Source organism: Cherax quadricarinatus, chromosome 3, assembly GCF_038502225.1.
Source record: "Cherax quadricarinatus isolate ZL_2023a chromosome 3, ASM3850222v1, whole genome shotgun sequence".
NCBI classification, from domain to species: Eukaryota; Metazoa; Arthropoda; class Malacostraca; order Decapoda; family Parastacidae; genus Cherax; species Cherax quadricarinatus.
The window spans coordinates 27,547,392-27,565,167 of record NC_091294.1 but is presented as its reverse complement, the minus strand read 5'-3'; the positions used below and the strand labels follow the sequence as shown (position 1 = coordinate 27,565,167).

The window sequence follows — 17,776 nt, the reverse complement described above, 5'->3', positions numbered from 1 at the left end:
AGTATGCTGCAACATACAACATGAGCGTCCTTCATGAGGTCCAGTATGCTGCAACATACAACATGAGCGTCCTTCATGAGGTCCAGTATGCTGCAACATACAACATGAGCGTCCTTCATGAGGTCCAGTATGCTGCAACATACATGAGCGTCCTTCATGAGGTCCAGTATGCTGCAACATACAACATGAGCGTCCTTCATGAGGTCCAGTATGCTGCAACATACAACATGAGCGTCCTTCATGAGGTCCAGTATGCTGCAACATACAACATGAGCGTCCTTCATGAGGTCCAGTATGCTGCAACATACAACATGAGTGTCCTTCATGAGGTCCAGTATGCTGCAACATACATGAGCGTCCTTCATGACGTCCAGTATGCTGCAACATACAACATGAGCGTCCTTCATGAGGTCCAGTATGCTGCAACATACAACATGAGTGTCCTTCATGAGGTCCAGAATGCTGCAACATACATGTGCGTCCTTCATGAGGTCCAGTATGCTGCAACATACAACATGAGTGTCCTTCATGAGGTCCAGTATGCTGCAACATACATGAGCGTCCTTCATGAGGTCCAGTATGCTGCAACATACAACATGAGCGTCCTTCATGAGGTCCAGTATGCTGCAACATACAACATGAGTGTCCTTCATGAGGTCCAGTATGCTGCAACATACAACATGAGCGTCCTTCATGAGGTCCAGTATGCTGCAACATACATGTGCGTCCTTCATGAGGTCCAGTATGCTGCAACATACAACATGAGCGTCCTTCATGAGGTTCAGTATGCTGCAACATACAACATGAGCGTCCTTCATGAGGTCCAGTATGCTGCAACATACAACATGAGCGTCCTTCATGAGGTCCAGTATGCTGCAACATACAACATGAGCGTCCTTCATGAGGTCCAGTATGCTGCAACATACAACATGAGCGTCCTTCATGAGGTCCAGTATGCTGCAACATACAACATGAGCGTCCTTCATGAGGTTCAGTATGCTGCAACATACAACATGAGCGTCCTTCATGAGGTCCAGTATGCTGCAACATACAACATGAGCGTCCTTCATGAGGTCCAGTATGCTGCAACATACAACATGAGCGTCCTTCAACATGAGCGTCCTTCATGAGGTCCAGTATGCTGCAACATACAACATGAGCGTCCTTCATGAGGTCCAGTATGCTGCAACATACAACATGAGCGTCCTTCATGAGGTCCAGTATGCTGCATAATACAACATGAGCGTCCTTCATGAGGTCCAGTATGCTGCAACATACAACATGAGTGTCCTTCATGAGGTTCAGTATGCTGCAACATACAACATGAGCGTCCTTCATGAGGTACAGTATGCTGCAACATACAACATGAGTGTCCTTCATGAGGTCCAGTATGCTGCAACATACAACATGAGCGTCCTTCATGAGGTCCAGTATGCTGCAACGTACAACATGAGCGTCCTTCATGAGGTCCAGTATGCTGCAACATACAACATGAGCGTCCTTCATGAGGTCCAGTATGCTGCAACATACAACATGAGCGTCCTTCATGAGGTCCAGTATGCTGCAACATACAACATGAGTTTCCTTCATGAGGTTCAGTATGCTGCAACATACAACATGAGCGTCCTTCATGAGGTTCAGTATGCTGCAACATACAACATGAGCGTCCTTCATGAGGTTCAGTATGCTGCAACATACAACATGAGTGTCCTTCATGAGGTCCAGTATGCTGCAACATACAACATGAGCGTCCTTCATGAGGTCCAGTATGCTGCAACATACAACATGAGCGTCCTTCATGAGGTTCAGTATGCTGCAACATACAACATGAGCGTCCTTCATGAGGTTCAGTATGCTGCAACATACAACATGAGCGTCCTTCATGAGGTTCAGTATGCTGCAACATACAACATGAGCGTCCTTCATGAGGTCCAGTATGCTGCAACATACAACATGAGCGTCCTTCATGAGGTCCAGTATGCTGCAACATACAACATGAGCGTCCTTCATGAGGTCCAGTATGCTGCAACATACAACATGAGCGTCCTTCATGAGGTCCAGTATGCTGCAACATACAACATGAGCGTCCTTCTTGAGGTCCAGTATGCTGCAACATACAACATGAGCGTCCTTCATGAGGTCCAGTATCCTACAACATACAACATGAGCGTCCTTCATGAGGTCCAGTATGCTGCAACATACAACATGAGCGTCCTTCATGAGGTCCAGTATGTTGCAACATACAACATGAGCGTCCTTCATGAGGTCCAGTATGCTGAAACATACAACATGAGCGTCCTTCATGAGGTCCAGTATGCTGCAACGTTCATGAGCGTCCTTCATGAGGTCCAGTATGCTGCAACATACAACATGAGCGTCCTTCATGAGGTCCAGTATGCTGCAACATACAACATGAGCGTCCTTCATGAGGTCCAGTATGCTGCAACATACAACAAGAGCGTCCTTCATGAGGTCCAGTATGCTGCAACATACAACATGAGCGTTCTTCATGAGGTCCAGTATGCTGCAACATACAACATGAGCGTCCTTCATGAGGTCCAGTATGCTGCAACATACAACATGAGCGTCCTTCATTAGGTTCAGTATGCTGCAACATTCATGAGCGTCCTTCATGAGGTCCAGTATGCTGCAACATACAACATGAGCGTCCTTCATGAGGTCCAGTATGCTGCAACATACAACATGAGCGTCCTTCATGAGGTCCAGTATGCTGCAACATACAACACGAGCGTCCTTCTTGAGGTCCAGTATGCTGCAACATACAACATGAGTGTCCTTCATGAGGTTCAGTATGCTGCAACATACAACATGAGCGTCCTTCATGAGGTACAGTATGCTGCAACATACAACATGAGTGTCCTTCATGAGGTCCATTATGTTGCAACATACAACATGAGCGTCCTTCATGAGGTCCAGTATGCTGCAACATACAACATGAGCGTCCTTCATGAGGTTCAGTATGCTGCAACATACAACATGAGCGTCCTTCATGAGGTTCAGTATGCTGCAACATACAACATGAGCGTCCTTCATGAGGTCCAGTATGCTGCAACATACAACATGAGCGTCCTTCATGAGGTCCAGTATGCTGCAACATACAACATGAGCGTCCTTCATGAGGTCCAGTATGCTGCAACATACAACATGAGCGTCCTTCATGAGGTCCAGTATGCTGCAACATATAACATGAGCGTCCTTCTTGAGGTCCAGTATGCTGCAACATACAACATGAGCGTCCTTCATGAGGTCCAGTATCCTACAACATACAACATGAGCGTCCTTCATGAGGTCCAGTGTGCTGCAACATACAACATGAGCGTCCTTCATGAGGTTCAGTATGCTGCAACATACAACATGAGCGTCCTTCATGAGGTTCAGTATGCTGCAACATACAACATGAGCGTCCTTCATGAGGTTCAGTATGCTGCAACATACAACATGAGCGTCCTTCATGAGGTCCAGTATGCTGCAACATACAACATGAGCGTCCTTCATGAGGTCCAGTATGCTGCAACATACAACATGAGCGTCCTTCATGAGGTCCAGTATGCTGCAACATACAACATGAGCGTCCTTCATGAGGTCCAGTATGCTGCAACATACAACATGAGCGTCCTTCTTGAGGTCCAGTATGCTGCAACATACAACATGAGTGTCCTTCATGAGGTTCAGTATGCTGCAACATACAACATGAGCGTCCTTCATGAGGTACAGTATGCTGCAACATACAACATGAGTGTCCTTCATGAGGTCCAGTATGCTGCAACATACAACATGAGCGTCCTTCATGAGGTCCAGTATGCTGCAACGTACAACATGAGCGTCCTTCATGAGGTCCAGTATGCTGCAACATACAACATGAGCGTCCTTCATGAGGTCCAGTATGCTGCAACATACAACATGAGCGTCCTTCATGAGGTCCAGTATGCTGCAACATACAACATGAGTTTCCTTCATGAGGTTCAGTATGCTGCAACATGCAACATGAGCGTCCTTCATGAGGTTCAGTATGCTGCAACATACAACATGAGCGTCCTTCATGAGGTTCAGTATGCTGCAACATACAACATGAGTGTCCTTCATGAGGTCCAGTATGCTGCAACATACAACATGAGCGTCCTTCATGAGGTCCAGAATGCTGCAACATACAACATGAGCGTCCTTCATGAGGTTCAGTATGCTGCAACATACAACATGAGCGTCCTTCATGAGGTTCAGTATGCTGCAACATACAACATGAGCGTCCTTCATGAGGTTCAGTATGCTGCAACATACAACATGAGCGTCCTTCATGAGGTCCAGTATGCTGCAACATACAACATGAGCGTCCTTCATGAGGTCCAGTATGCTGCAACATACAACATGAGCGTCCTTCATGAGGTCCAGTATGCTGCAACATACAACATGAGCGTCCTTCTTGAGGTCCAGTATGCTGCAACATACAACATGAGCGTCCTTCTTGAGGTCCAGTATGCTGCAACATACAACATGAGTGTCCTTCATGAGGTTCAGTATGCTGCAACATACAACATGAGCGTCCTTCATGAGGTACAGTATGCTGCAACATACAACATGAGTGTCCTTCATGAGGTCCAGTATGCTGCAACATACAACATGAGCGTCCTTCATGAGGTCCAGTATGCTGCAACGTACAACATGAGCGTCCTTCATGAGGTCCAGTATGCTGCAACATACAACATGAGCGTCCTTCATGAGGTCCAGTATGCTGCAACATACAACATGAGCGTCCTTCATGAGGTCCAGTATGCTGCAACATACAACATGAGTTTCCTTCATGAGGTTCAGTATGCTGCAACATACAACATGAGCGTCCTTCATGAGGTTCAGTATGCTGCAACATACAACATGAGCGTCCTTCATGAGGTTCAGTATGCTGCAACATACAACATGAGTGTCCTTCATGAGGTCCAGAATGCTGCAACATACAACATGAGCGTCCTTCATGAGGTCCAGTATGCTGCAACATACAACATGAGCGTCCTTCATGAGGTTCAGTATGCTGCAACATACAACATGAGCGTCCTTCATGAGGTTCAGTATGCTGCAACATACAACATGAGCGTCCTTCATGAGGTTCAGTATGCTGCAACATACAACATGAGCGTCCTTCATGAGGTCCAGTATGCTGCAACATACAACATGAGCGTCCTTCATGAGGTCCAGTATGCTGCAACATACAACATGAGCGTCCTTCATGAGGTCCAGTATGCTGCAACATACAACATGAGCGTCCTTCATGAGGTCCAGTATGCTGCAACATACAACATGAGCGTCCTTCTTGAGGTCCAGTATGCTGCAACATACAACATGAGCGTCCTTCATGAGGTCCAGTATCCTACAACATACAACATGAGCGTCCTTCATGAGGTCCAGTATGCTGCAACATACAACATGAGCGTCCTTCATGAGGTCCAGTATGTTGCAACATACAACATGAGCGTCCTTCATGAGGTCCAGTATGCTGAAACATACAACATTAGCGTCCTTCATGAGGTCCAGTATGCTGCAACATACAACATGAGCGTCCTTCATGAGGTCCAGTATGCTGCAACATACAACATGAGCGTCCTTCATGAGGTCCAGTATGCTGCAACATACAACATGAGCGTCCTTCATGAGGTCCAGTATGCTGCAACATACAACATGAGCGTTCTTCATGAGGTCCAGTATGCTGCAACATACAACATGAGCGTCCTTCATGAGGTCCAGTATGCTGCAACATACAACATGAGCGTCCTTCATTAGGTTCAGTATGCTGCAACATTCATGAGCGTCCTTCATGAGGTCCAGTATGCTGCAACATACAACATGAGCGTCCTTCATGAGGTCCAGTATGTTGCAACATACAACATGAGCGTCCTTCATGAGGTCCAGTATGCTGAAACATACAGCATGAGCGTCCTTCATGAGGTCCAGTATGCTGCAACATTCATGAGCGTCCTTCATGAGGTCCAGTATGCTGCAACATACAACATGAGCGTCCTTCATGAGGTCCAGTATGCTGCAACATACAACATGAGCGTCCTTCATGAGGTCCAGTATGCTGCAACATACAGCATGAGCGTCCTTCATGAGGTCCAGTATGCTGCAACATACAACATGAGCGTTCTTCATGAGGTCCAGTATGCTGCAACATACAACATGAGCGTCCTTCATGAGGTCCAGTATGCTGCAACATACAACATGAGCGTCCTTCATGAGGTCCAGTATGCTGCAACATACATAAGCGTCCTTCATGAGGTCCAGTATGCTGCAACATACAAAATGAGCGTCCTTCATGAGGTCCAGTATCCTGCAACATATAACATGAGCGTCCTTCATGAGGTCCAGTATTCTGCAACATACATCATGAGCGTCCTTCATGAGGTCCAGTATGCTGCAACATACATGAGCGTCCTTCATGAGGTCCAGTATGCTGCGACATACAACATGAGCGTCCTTCATGAGGTTCAGTATGCTGCAGCATACAACATGAGTGTCCTTCATGAGGTTCAGTATGCTGCAACATACAACATGAGTGTCCTTCATGAGGTCCAGTATGCTGCAACATACAACATGAGCGTCCTTCATGAGGTCCAGTATGCTGCAACATACATGAGCGTCCTTCATGAGGTCCAGTATGCTGCAGCATACATGAGCGTCCTTCATGAGGTCCAGTATGCTGCAACATACAACATGAGCGTCCGTCATTAGGTCCAGTATGCTGCAACATACATGAGCGTCCTTCATGAGGTCCAGTATGCTGCAACATACAACATGAGCGTCTTTCATGAGGTCCAGTATGCTGCAACATACAACATGAGCGTCCTTCATGAGGTCCAGTATGCTGCAACATACAACATGAGCGTCCTTCATGAGGTCCAGTATGCTGCAACATACAACATGAGCGTCCTTCATGAGGTCCAGTATGCTGCAACATACAACATGAGCGTCCTTCATGAGGTCCAGTATGCTGCAACATACAACATGAGCGTCCTTCATGAGGTCCAGTATGCTGCAACATACAACATGAGCGTCCTTCATGAGGTCCAGTATGCTGCAACATACAAAATGAGCGTTCTTCATGAGGTCCAGTATGCTGCAACATACAACATGAGCGTCCTTCATGAGGTCCAGTATGCTGCAACATACAACATGAGCGTTCTTCATGAGGTCCAGTATGCTGCAACATACAACATGAGCGTCCTTCATTAGGTTCAGTATGCTGCAACATTCATGAGCGTCCTTCATGAGGTCCAGTATGCTGCAACATACATGAGCGTCCTTCATGAGGTCCAGTATGCTGCAACATACAACATGAGCGTCCTTCATGAGGTCCAGTATGTTGCAACATACAACATGAGCGTCCTTCATGAGGTCCAGTATGCTGAAACATACAGCATGAGCGTCCTTCATGAGGTCCAGTATGCTGCAACATTCATGAGCGTCCTTCATGAGGTCCAGTATGCTGCAACATACAACATGAGCGTCCTTCATGAGGTCCAGTATGCTGCAACATACAACATGAGCGTCCTTCATGAGGCCCAGTATGCTGCAACATACAGCATGAGCGTCCTTCATGAGGTCCAGTATGCTGCAACATACAACATGAGCGTTCTTCATGAGGTCCAGTATGCTGCAACATACAACATGAGCGTCCTTCATGAGGTCCAGTATGCTGCAACATACAACATGAGCGTCCTTCATGAGGTCCAGTATGCTGCAACATACATAAGCGTCCTTCATGAGGTCCAGTATGCTGCAACATACAAAATGAGCGTCCTTCATGAGGTCCAGTATCCTGCAACATATAACATGAGCGTCCTTCATGAGGTCCAGTATTCTGCAACATACATCATGAGCGTCCTTCATGAGGTCCAGTATGCTGCAACATACATGAGCGTCCTTCATGAGGTCCAGTATGCTGCGACATACAACATGAGCGTCCTTCATGAGGTTCAGTATGCTGCAGCATACAACATGAGTGTCCTTCATGAGGTTCAGTTTGCTGCAACATACAACATGAGTGTCCTTCATGAGGTCCAGTATGCTGCAACATACAACATGAGCGTCCTTCATGAGGTCCAGTATGCTGCAACATACATGAGCGTCCTTCATGAGGTCCAGTATGCTGCAGCATACATGAGCGTCCTTCATGAGGTCCAGTATGCTGCAACATACAACATGAGCGTCCGTCATTAGGTCCAGTATGCTGCAACATACATGAGCGTCCTTCATGAGGTCCAGTATGCTGCAACATACAACATGAGCGTCTTTCATGAGGTCCAGTATGCTGCAACATACAACATGAGCGTCCTTCATGAGGTCCAGTATGCTGCAACATACAACATGAGCGTCCTTCATGAGGTCCAGTATGCTGCAACATACAACATGAGCGTCCTTCATGAGGTCCAGTATGCTGCAACATACAACATGAGCGTCCTTCATGAGGTCCAGTATGCTGCAACATACAACATGAGCGTCCTTCATGAGGTCCAGTATGCTGCAACATACAACATGAGCGTCCTTCATGAGGTCCAGTATGCTGCAACATACAACATGAGCGTCCTTCATGAGGTCCAGTATGCTGCAACATAAAACATGAGTTTCCTTCATGAGGTTCAGTATGCTGCAACATACAACATGAGCGTCCTTCATGAGGTTCAGTATGCTGCAACATACAACATGAGCGTCCTTCATGAGGTTCAGTATGCTGCAACATACAACATGAGTGTCCTTCATGAGGTCCAGTATGCTGCAACATACAACATGAGCGTCCTTCATGAGGTCCAGTATGCTGCAACATACAACATGAGCGTCCTTCATGAGGTTCAGTATGCTGCAACATACAACATGAGCGTCCTTCATGAGGTTCAGTATGCTGCAACATACAACATGAGCGTCCTTCATGAGGTTCAGTATGCTGCAACATACAACATGAGCGTCCTTCATGAGGTCCAGTATGCTGCAACATACAACATGAGCGTCCTTCATGAGGTCCAGTATGCTGCAACATACAACATGAGCGTCCTTCATGAGGTCCAGTATGCTGCAACATACAACATGAGCGTCCTTCATGAGGTCCAGTATGCTGCAACATACAACATGAGCGTCCTTCTTGAGGTCCAGTATGCTGCAACATACAACATGAGCGTCCTTCATGAGGTCCAGTATGCTGCAACATACAACATGAGCGTCCTTCATGAGGTCCAGTATGCTGCAACATACAACATGAGCGTCCTTCATGAGGTCCAGTATGCTGCAACATTCATGAGCGTCCTTCATGAGGTCCAGTATCCTGCAACATACAACATGAGCGTCCTTCATGAGGTCCAGTATGCTGCAACATACAACATGAGCGTCCTTCATGAGGTTCAGTATGCTGCAACATTCATGAGCGTCCTTCATGAGGTCCAGTATGCTGCAACATACATGAGCGTCCTTCATGAGGTCCAGTATGCTGCAACATACAACATGAGCGTCCTTCATGAGGTCCAGTATGTTGCAACATACAACATGAGCGTCCTTCATGAGGTCCAGTATTCTGAAACATACAACATGAGCGTCCTTCATGAGGTCCAGTATGCTGCAACATTCATGAGCGTCCTTCATGAGGTCCAGTATGCTGCAACATACAACATGAGCGTCCTTCATGAGGTCCAGTATGCTGCAACATACAACATGAGCGTCCTTCATGAGGTCCAGTATGCTGCAACATACAACATGAGCGTCCTTCATGAGGTCCAGTATGCTGCAACATACAACATGAGCGTTCTTCATGAGGTCCAGTATGCTGCAACATACAACATGAGGGTCCTTCATGAAGTCCAGTATGCTGCAACATACAACATGAGCGTTCTTCATGAGGTCCAGTATGCTGCAACATACAACATGAGCGTCCTTCATGAGGTTCAGTATGCTGCAACATTCATGAGCGTCCTTCATGAGGTCCAGTATGCTGCAACATACATGAGCGTCCTTCATGATGTCCAGTATGCTGCAACATACAACATGAGCGTCCTTCATGAGGTCCAGTATGTTGCAACATACAACATGAGCGTCCTTCATGAGGTCCAGTATGCTGAAACATACAACATGAGCGTCCTTCATGAGGTCCAGTATGCTGCAACATTCATGAGCGTCCTTCATGAGGTCCAGTATGCTGCAACATACAACATGAGCGTCCTTCATGAGGTCCAGTATGCTGCAACATACAACATGAGCGTCCTTCATGAGGTCCAGTATGCTGCAACATACAGCATGAGCGTCCTTCATGAGGTCCAGTATGCTGCAACATACAACATGAGCGTTCTTCATGAGGTCCAGTATGCTGCAACATACAACATGAGCGTCCTTCATGAGGTCCAGTATGCTGCAACATACAACATGAGCGTCCTTCATGAGGTCCAGTATGCTGCAACATACATAAGCGTCCTTCATGAGGTCCAGTATGCTGCAACATACAAAATGAGCGTCCTTCATGAGGTCCAGTATCCTGCAACATACAACATGAGCGTCCTTCATGAGGTCCAGTATTCTGCAACATACATCATGAGCGTCCTTCATGAGGTCCAGTATGCTGCAACATACATGATCGTCCTTCATGAGGTCCAGTATGCTTCGACATACAACATGAGCGTCCTTCATGAGGTTCAGTATGCTGCAGCATACAACATGAGTGTCCTTCATGAGGTTCAGTATGCTGCAACATACAACATGAGTGTCCTTCATGAGGTCCAGTATGCTGCAACATACAACATGAGCGCTCTTCATGAGGTCCAGTATGCTGCAACATACATGAGCGTCCTTCATGAGGTCCAGTATGCTGCAGCATACATGAGCGTCCTTCATGAGGTCCAGTATGCTGCAACATACAACATGAGCGTCCGTCATGAGGTCCAGTATGCTGCAACATACATGAGCGTCCTTCATGAGGTCCAGTATGCTGCAACATACAACATGAGCGTCTTTCATGAGGTCCAGTATGCTGCAACATACAACATGAGCGTCCTTCATGAGGTCCAGTATGCTGCAACATACAACATGAGTTTCCTTCATGAGGTCCAGTATGCTGCAACATACAACATGAGCGTCCTTCATGAGGTTCAGTTTGCTGCAACATACAACATGAGCGTCCTTCATGAGGTTCAGTATGCTGCAACATACAACATGAGTGTCCTTCATGAGGTCCAGTATGCTGCAACATACAACATGAGCGTCCTTCATGAGGTCCAGTATGCTGCAACATACAACATGAGCGTCCTTCATGAGGTTCAGTATGCTGCAACATACAACATGAGCGTCCTTCATGAGGTTCAGTATGCTGCAACATACAACATGAGCGTCCTTCATGAGGTTCAGTATGCTGCAACATGCAACATGAGCGTCCTTCATGAGGTCCAGTATGCTTCGACATACAACATGAGCGTCCTTCATGAGGTTCAGTATGCTGCAGCATACAACATGAGTGTCCTTCATGAGGTTCAGTATGCTGCAACATACAACATGAGTGTCCTTCATGAGGTCCAGTATGCTGCAACATACAACATGAGCGCTCTTCATGAGGTCCAGTATGCTGCAACATACATGAGCGTCCTTCATGAGGTCCAGTATGCTGCAGCATACATGAGCGTCCTTCATGAGGTCCAGTATGCTGCACCATACAACATGAGCGTCCGTCATGAGGTCCAGTATGCTGCAACATACATGAGCGTCCTTCATGAGGTCCAGTATGCTGCAACATTCAACATGAGCGTCTTTCATGAGGTCCAGTATGCTGCAACATACAACATGAGCGTCCTTCATGAGGTCCAGTATGCTGCAACATACAACATGAGTTTCCTTCATGAGGTCCAGTATGCTGCAACATACAACATGAGCGTCCTTCATGAGGTTCAGTTTGCTGCAACATACAACATGAGCGTCCTTCATGAGGTTCAGTATGCTGCAACATACAACATGAGTGTCCTTCATGAGGTCCAGTATGCTGCAACATACAACATGAGCGTCCTTCATGAGGTCCAGTATGCTGCAACATACAACATGAGCGTCCTTCATGAGGTTCAGTATGCTGCAACATACAACATGAGCGTCCTTCATGAGGTTCAGTATGCTGCAACATACAACATGAGCGTCCTTCATGAGGTTCAGTATGCTGCAACATGCAACATGAGCGTCCTTCATGAGGTCCAGTATGCTGAAACATACAACATGAGCGTCCTTCATGAGGTCCAGTATGCTTCAACATACAACATGAGCATCCTTCATGAGGTCCAGTATGCTGCAACATACAACATGAGCGTCCTTCATGAGGTCCAGTATGCTGCAACATACAACATGAGCGTCCTTCATGAGGTCCAGTATGCTGCAACATACAACATGAGTGTCCTTCATGAGGTCCAGTATGCTGCAACATATGTGGAGAAATTTTCTCCAGGAGGGGAGTATCAGCCCCCTTCAGCCCCCTTCAGCCCTCTCAGCCCTGAGGGGCCACTCAGAGGGGGCGAGCGTCTTGTTTACTGCTAGAGTGAGTAATTGATCACAGATGCTATGCCACGTAGTCAAATGACCTCTGCTCCTTGCAGCGGTGTTGCAACGTGTATTTTTATAAGAGACAGTACATCTCTTACTTAGCAGGACAATTAAGGAAAATCCTGCTCCCACTTTATTACCATAGTAAAGATAGTGTACATTGTTGTTTATGATTAAGACAGCAAGAAACAAACATTCTGCTTTGCTTCATCGAGGAGGTGACAAGGATGCAAGGTACTAGGTCAGCGTTTTTTTTTGTGCTGGGGGCAGTGACTGCATGGAGCGCTGTGGCGTCTGGGAGACTATCTTTGACTCTACTACGAGTAACACTGACGCCAGGAGATCTGTGCGTTAGTGTCAGCAAAGTGTCTCTAACACAAACACTTCAGAGAAGTGTGATCAGCTTCTCTTGTGATACATTGTGAACAATAAAGACAAATCTTGTGGAACATAGTGTACCAGTGTGCGTTTCCTAGACAATGGAAGACGTGGACATCCAAGGACACTTCAGCTTCTATCAAGTCACCGATATCTGTCGAAGGTGTTGAGAACACCATAGCTCACGTTACAAAGAGCAAGGTATGTTACGAATTTCTTGTAGATCGGGGGATTGCGCAATTCTTGAGTCACAAGGAGTTTGTAATCAACCTATAATCGGCAGTAAGGTGTGGACTTTTGAGTCCAAACAAGTAAGTATTTCGTCAGCCATCATCGAATGAAATATGCTGACATAACACCCCCTAGGGGTAATTTATACTTACAAATTGTATCTCTTGACAGCCCACTGTTGTGATGGTTTCGACAGCTTCTAGACCTCGTCTGCAGGGGCGGCTGTGTAGACGGTTTGCTGTCATTTATCAGCTAAGTGTTCATTATATATAGTATAATAAACACAGCAGGTAAGGCCAAATTCTTCAACAGAGTTTTGGTCGTGCTCGAACCGGATAAAGACCACACTGTGGTCCAAATATGTTGTACTACAGTGTACAAATAACCTATGAGCCAAGGTCCTTCGAAAAAGCCTGTAAAACTAGTGTTTTACAATATAAATCAGTATAAATGAGTCCCTCCAGACTCAATCACAGAGAATGGGCAGCCAAAAGAAAACGGGCGCTCACCCAGCGTTCACCCAACGAAAACGGGAGCTGGGTGACTCACCCAACAAGAAGACGGGGGATGGTATCCTGCACCCTCCATCAACTGCTCCAATCACGAAATCGCTGATTAATACAACAGCAACCCAAGTGATGTTGTTTGTCTGAGTGTATATATATACACAGTGTTTATAATGTTTATAGACAGAAATTAAGAGACAAGATTGTGTTAAAGTTTGTTTCTTATAGATCTACCTGTTATATTAAAGGAACTTATATATAAAGTGTAAGCTTTCAAATATATATTAACAGTGAAATTTATATATGTGTAAGTAATATTCACGTGTGATTACAGTTATACAGTGACATTTATAGTGTATAGTGAATGAAGTGTATAACATCGTTATTTACGATTAATCATCGTGGGCAGGCTGACACAGCAAACTCGAGCCGTAAACATCAGCCACATGTACGGTGTACCCTTCATGGTCATTGACCCTGAGGTTAAGCTTAGTGGGTCAGTAGTGTCTGACTCTATTATTGCTGACTTAAGCATAACAAAAACTCAGCTGTCTATAGCAGAACAGTGTTTTTTAAACACTCTAAGTGTGGTGCTGGAATTTTCAGTATACCATTAAAATGGCTTGTTTGAAAACTCAGTTTCAGTCTTTACAGACTAAGATTACACAATTAGAAAATCTAATTTCAGTCTGTCTAGGATTAACTCAAGATACAAACATAGATTTTGATGATCTTGAGGTCAAGTTTGAATTATTTACACAACGTCTGGAAATAATTAATTCAGACTATACACATTATGAAAATAAATTTCTTGAATCAGATCCATCTGAGGATGAAATTAAAAATGTTTTGGATACTTTTAGTGATCAACAATTAAGGTGGACAGGAGTACAGGCTATCTGCCGTAAAACTCTGTCACAGAGACCTACTGTAACTAGTGGTCAAACACCTGTTACACCTGTAACAACAACAAGTGTCCCATTACCAAGCTTACCTACATTGTCATTACCTATTTTCCAAGGTCATAATTATGAAGAATTCATTAGTGGTTTTCAATCCATAGTAAATTCACGAACTGACATAGATGAGATTGCCAAGTTCAATTATCTTAAATGTCTTGTGAAGGGAGAACCCTATGAACTGATTAAGTCATTTCCGGTGGTTAAAGGTAATTATCAAATAGCCTTACGTGTCTTAGCAGACAATTACTTTGATGATGACAAGGCCAGAGTTAGACATGCAGTCTTAATATCAAGCTTGAAGCCACCCAAACATTGTTATTCAGACTTACAGGCATTTAGAATCACATTAGACAATAGTCTCAGATCTCTAGATGCTAAATATGACCTAAGACAATGTGATTGGTTTATCAGTGGTATTGTACAAGATAAGTTGTCACCACAAACTATTGAACGATTAAATATTATGTTCAATAAACGCTATTTCACTTGTGAGGAAATTAGCAATGGTTTACAAACAATAGTTTCATGCATGCAAGCAACGAGACAAGATGAAAAATCCACAAATCCAGTGGATAACAAACCTTCAACTCAGTATAAAAAGAGTATACCTACTCCCACTAAACCACATAATGGGAAATCCCATATAGGCACTTATCAAGCTGTGAATACAATAGACAGTAAACAAACTGTCACACATAAACGTACTCCAAAATGTGTACTTTGTGATGGAACACATTGGGCACAGTATTGTATTCAATACACATCAATGGAGGCACGTAAACAACGTGTTCATCAGCTGAAAAGATGCATCAAGTGTTTAGGTGAACACAAGGGAGGAAAATGCTCACTGAAGAAGTGTTTTAAATGCAAGGGTATGCATCATACAGCATTATGCCCAAATACTTTTGCTGAACAGCAGCAGACTTCCACAGAATCAGGAAGTCAACAAGCAACAGCATTAAATGTGAGAGATAAGTTTAAAGCAACTGCTCTCCCGATAGCTCGAGTTGAGTTATCTAATAAATTACACAAAACCAATGTGCTAACACTATTTGATCAAGGCTCACAAAGGTCCTTCATAAGAAGATCAGAGTTGCAGAAACTGAATAAACAACCATATGCCAAAATACAGTTAGATATAGCTGGGTTTTTCCATAATTCTGGTAAACAGACATATGACCTAGCCAAAATCACTGTTGGTCTAGGAAACAGGAAAAAGACAGTACAAGCTGTGGTAGTAGATGATTTGCCTAAGTCTGTGCAGATCCAGGGATTAAAAGAAACAGTTGCAGCACTGAAAGCAGCTAAGGTCAAGTTAGCCTGTCCTGACATACAGACGGACACAATTAGTCCAATTGATTTAATCATTGGAAGTGATTATTATCACTGTTTTGTGCAAAATATAGTAAGTAAACATGATGTTCACTTGCTGAAAACAGCAGGAGGCCACATGATATGTGGTCCTATTCCCTCTCAAAGTGGGAAAGAAGCTGATATTGATTCAGTGGAAAATGTACTAGTTACGAGAATAACCGATGATCATGTACCACAGCAAAAATTATCATTACTGGAAGAAATGAATGAACCAGTTGATAAGTTGTGGGATTTAGATGCGATAGGTATTGATGTAAATAAACCAAGCCCACATGAGTCTCAGACTTATAACCAATATTTGGACACTGTCAAATATAAAGATGGACAGTATTGGGTTAGGTTACCATGGAAATTAAATCCACCACATCTGCCTAGCAATTATCGCATGGCTTTCGGACAGATGAAAGCACAAATACATGAGCTCAGGAAGAATCCAGAGCTACTGACTGTCTATGATAATATCATACAAGAACAGTTGGACAATAAATTCATTGAGGAAATAGTCGAAGATAAGTTGAAGACAAACGCTCATTATCTCCCGCACCATGGACTCAGAAAAGATTCTGAAACCACTCCACTACGTGTTGTATATAATTGCAGCGCACGTGCAAATAAAGATGTAGCAAGTCTTAATGACTGTCTGATGACCGGACCCTCACTAACTGAGAAGCTTGGAGACGTTCTTATGAAATTTCGCACAAACCCATATGCCTACACGGCTGATATTTCCAAGGCTTTCTTAAGAGTAGGACTACAAGAAATAGATAGAGATTATACTCGATTCTTGTGGCCTGAAAATCCACATGATCCTCAAAGTCCTGTGAAAACTTATCGTTTCAAATCAGTATTATTTGGTGCAACATCCTCTCCATTCTTACTAGAAGCTACTCTAAATACACATTTGAAGAAATCTGAAAGTCCCTTCAAAGAAGTCTTAAAGAAAAGTTTCTATGTGGACAATCTTCAAGGCGCTGTGAATAAAGAGGAGAATTTGAAATCCTTATACAGAGAAGCTAACAAGGAGATGAAAGAAGCAAATATGCCTCTAAGGATGTGGAATACAAATTCAAAGCAATTAAGGGAACTTATCAAAGAAGATTTCCCTGAAACTGAAATTCCTGATTGCAACAATATGCTGGGACTTAATTGGAACACACAGGAAGATACTCTGAGTCTCAAAAGGATAAACAATAAATCATGCAGTACACTCACTAAACGTAGTTTACTGTCAGAGGTATCACAATGTTTTGATCCTCTAGGACTCGTCTCACCAATTACCATAAAAGGTAAAATGCTTATGCAAGATGCATGGAAGCTCAAAATTGGATGGGATGAGAACTTGCCTCTAGAAATGAGTCAAGCATGGGATGAAATATCCAGGGAGTTTAAACAACTTCATCAAATTAAATTTCCCAGACAAATAGGTCAAGAGGGAAACAATTACACATTACATGTGTTCTGTGATGCGTCAACCAGAGGTTATGGCGCTGTAGCTTACATGAGTAATGCTGAAGGAAGTACACTAATTACTTCAAAGGCCAGGGTAGCACCCTTGAAGGTCAGAACAGTACCACAATTGGAACTGACAGCACTCTATGTAGGTACAAAATTAGCTGTCTATCTCAACAAAGTACTTGATCATCTCACTATTGAGAAAACCGTGATCTGGAGTGATAATGAGGCAGTTCTCCAGTGGTTAAGAAATAATAAGAGTAAGTTGGTCTATGTACAGAACAGAGTAGCAGAAATAAAAGAGATGCAGAGAGATTATCT

The 17,776-nt window shown here is 44.3% G+C and overlaps 1 pseudogene; it reads left to right on the top strand.

Annotated features, from left to right (window-relative positions):
- Positions 1-7,794: 7,794 nt before the first annotated feature.
- The window catches only part of LOC138853852 (uncharacterized protein DDB_G0290301-like), a 35,093-nt pseudogene continuing 25,111 nt past the window's right edge, over positions 7,795-17,776 (top strand).